The sequence below is a fragment of the Trachymyrmex cornetzi genome, unplaced genomic scaffold, assembly GCF_001594075.2.
Source record: "Trachymyrmex cornetzi isolate Tcor2-1 unplaced genomic scaffold, Tcor1.1 scaffold928, whole genome shotgun sequence".
Lineage (NCBI taxonomy): Eukaryota > Metazoa > Arthropoda > Insecta > Hymenoptera > Formicidae > Trachymyrmex > Trachymyrmex cornetzi.
Window position 1 is genome coordinate 63,296 of NW_017300276.1, and position 3,810 is coordinate 67,105.

At 33.4% G+C, this 3,810-nt stretch overlaps 1 protein-coding gene across 3 annotated transcripts in view; it reads left to right on the forward strand.

Annotated features, from left to right (window-relative positions):
- Window positions 1–1,801: 1,801 nt before the first annotated feature.
- Window positions 1,802–3,810, forward strand: part of FMRFaR (FMRFamide Receptor) — a 69,670-nt gene continuing 67,661 nt past the window's right edge. The window contains exons 1-2 of one of the 3 annotated variants that reach the window (XM_018520815.1): window positions 1,802–1,953; window positions 2,516–2,930. The gene's annotated coding sequence lies outside the window, so the exon portion shown is untranslated. Of the gene's footprint in view, window positions 1,954–2,453; window positions 2,931–3,810 lie in introns of those variants that run through there. The other 2 variants (XM_018520817.1, XM_018520814.1) reach the window with 2 other exon arrangements.

Consider the following 3,810-nt stretch of genomic DNA (forward strand, 5'->3'; position numbering starts at 1 on the left):
GAAAATCTAAAAGATACAGAGACAGATAGAAAAAGAAGTAGAAAGAAAAAGAAAAGAGACAGAGCGCGCATATATTAATGTTACGGAAAGAATGGCTTTGCTGAAATACCTAAAAATTTAGCTAAATACAGATCTAAAAATAACTTTGTTGAACTATCAAGATGATTATAAAGTAAGATACTTCACTAGAATATCAACATTTTTTCAACATTGCTCATCATACTTGAGTTTTCTATATAATTATCTTGATAATCTAATACAATTATTTTCAGATCTGTATCTAACTAAATTTTAAAATATTTCAGCAAAGTCATCTACGCTTTTCGTGTAAGTGCTAGAATTAAACAAGAAAAAATAAAATGAAGTAAATAAGATCAAATTAAAAACGTTGTAAAAAAATAAAAATTAAAAAAATGTTTAATAAGATATAACAGTAGTCCACTTCAAAGATTGTACTAAAAAGGTATTAAATCTTTCTGCTGATCGAATGTGATTAAAATATAATCTTATCAGAATCTAATCTCTCATCTCAATCAAAATCCCATCTGATTCGTACCATCCTTTTTACATCAACGTGTCTCACTTAATTCTTGTGCGCGCAAAGAATTAAAATGAATAATGATACATGGCTCAAATTTAGACGCAGATATTATACGAACGGCAGAGAATATAGTTTTAATTTACGTTCTTCAAGTTTAGACTATAGCGTATTGTGACAGCCGGTTTGGGAACTCCTAATGCTGCGTATGAATGGCGCAGGGAATGAGTCAGATGAACGGATTGGCGAATATGCGGACGCACAGATGTGAGAAAGAAAGAAGTGTACGCATGATGAGAAAACGGGGATGGCTCTCGAAAGCCAAGACGGAGTTAAATCGCACAATCCCGAAAGGGTGAAAGAGGCGCGGTGGAAATGTGGAATACGAAGCCGAAGATCGAGAGGGAAAGGATCTGAGAGGAGAGAACCGGCGTAACGCAACAAGAGTGCGCAGGCGGCACTCACCGCCAGGGTCACTCTCGTCGCACTCGCGTTCTGTAGCGGCGCGACGCGATGCGACGCAACGCGCCGCGACGCTGCCGATCCTCTTCTCCTGGCTAGACGCACTTCAGTGCGCCGCGAGAGCGCTCCGATACCGCTTGTTGGTTTTACGCCTTCCGTCGGAGCGAGCAAGGCCGTGCCACAGATCGTCGATCGTAATAAAAAGTTTTAAAAAGAAAAAGTGTGAAAATAGTGGCCAAGAATTGTAAACAAACATCACAGAATGAAACGTGCCATAAAACAGAAAAACTTAAATACATATTTAACAATTGGCCAGAAATAGTGCGCCATTGAAATCATTTGGCTTTAAATCATCAGTGTTCACCATGTAAACTAAGAAAAATTGTCACCTATAAATTAATTAATGAGTGTATAATCAACGATAAATAATGAATGAGTAATAAACAATGAATAATAAGAAATAAAGATTCAAGATTATTAGTATAGATTTAATATGATTAGCAATTATGGTCAAACAGTATGGTCAACATTTTCTGGACCATTAATTATTCGCCAGCAAGATTAATACCTGCAAGTTTAATAGCGGTTTGAAACAGTCAATGATTGGTAACCATAACTCGAGCTTATATATGTACGCTTACCGCGAATTAGCAGTAAACGGAAATTCCAATCAAATTCAATCATTAATCGTCATCAATCGTCTATTAATATCATCAATCATCAATAAGATTATTAATAAAATAAGTAAAGCCTGATGCAATCAACGTGATAAGTGCTACTAATAAAATCTTAAAACTTTATTAAATTCTGCTAAAGACAATACAAATCAATATGTACCTCTACTTAACGCGAACTTTAATAATAATAACTATTATAATCGTTAACAAGTGAAGAATATTGTGAATTAGTGGCATCAAGTGACGTGAATCGACATTTGGTATATTTACTTCAAAGTAAAGTTATTTTTCTTTCTTTCGAAAAAATGAAAAATTACTAGACAACCACTACCAAAATACCCTGGGGATCAAAACTAATCAATCTAAAAGTTTTTTTTTAGAGAAAAACCTGAGATTTATTTGAACTTTCTGATCAAAGAAGTTTCGTGAGATAATCCTTCGGGGATAACAAGCTCCTTTTCCTTTTTTTTTTTAAAGATAAAGTGATTCGTTCATGAAAAAACAAGTGTATTAATGGATGAGTTTGTAGGGACACCCAAGTCGTACAAAAGACGATCAACCAAGAGTTTTTATGAGAATTAAAACTAATCTTACTTAAGACTCCAAAAATCCTCGGATTATTAACTTTTCCTATTTTTTCTCATTAAGATAGATTACGCGATACAACAATAAAGAAACAAGTTAATTAAAAGTTTTCTTTCGAAAATAAAGGATTTACTTAGAAAAAAGTGCTTTAGTTTTTTTTGTAAATGGAAACCGGGTTTCTAACTCTTTGATTCAAAGTATACTCGAAAATACAGAATCGTTAATCCGCGAATCAATTCAACATAAATTCTAGAAATGTATGATTCACTAAAGGGCGAAGAATAACTAACGAACCGAATTAAGAGATATAAATCATTGATTGGCGTGTTTGTGGACAATATTGGAACGCTAAGAAATTTTCGAGGAAGGCAGAGTGACTCATCGATGAGCAAGGACTGGTATTATCTTTGAGTGTGGAATTTTCGAGGTATTCTCCAAATTTTCGAAGAAAATGTATTAACAGAAGTTCTTCGATATATCTTCCCTGCTTTTAATGGACAAAGTTGTGATTAAATTCGATATAGTGGAAGTGACTCGAAGTACATTCGATTCCATATGCTCCCTCGAACAGACACGCGACTCACGGTAGTGAAAATGCCAGGTGACGCAATGATAAAGTTCGAGTGTCACATGATCGATGAGAAGACTAACGACAGGTGATTATGCAGGTGAAATCGAGATTTCACGAAAGATCTCGTTGCGTTCGCCACGGACGTGACACTCTATTAATAGTTTCGCGAACAAAATTTTACGATCACATTCTATGCGAACAACACAGTAATTTTGCGATCAAATAGCATGCGATGCAGTCGTGAATTAATATTTTACGAGCGATATTTTGAGATAATCGTGATAATCTTTGAGAATTGACAATAACATTTTGTTTTTTGTTTTTATCGTATGAAAATCTTATAATTAGACACCTTATTTCGTCTCGGTACAAAGTTAGATTTGCCAGCATAATTTTGTCCCAGGTATTTAAAATAGGTTAAGAACCATTCACAAAAAAGCTATTACACAAAACTAAACTTCTATGCATTTGTACTATATAATTATCAGTTAATGAGATATTTTTTATTAACTATTATTGGAATTTAAATTGTATATTATTAATAGATTCAGAAAAGTTTACTTAAAATAATTTAATTATATATGATACTTTTTAAAGTTGATACCGACGCAAATGTATTATTGCAATAATAATATGCGCGTATATACAATACTGTACAATATACATAACAATTAAATTCAAACAAGAATCTTCGAGTCAAATCTTTTTCCACAAAGAAGAAGAATAACTTTATTAATATATAAACATTAAATAAATATTTAAAACACATATATACGAGGTGTGATCAAAAAGTAAGGTGACTTTTCATTTTTATAAAAAAATATTCATTTATTCATCCAAAATTATGTTATCCCCTTCAAAATAATCCCCCTCTGATACAATACACTTGTGCCAGCGCTTTTTCCAGTCGTCAAAACACTTCTGAAATGCACTTTTGGGTATTGCCTTGAGCTCCTCCAGCGATGCAGCCTTAATCT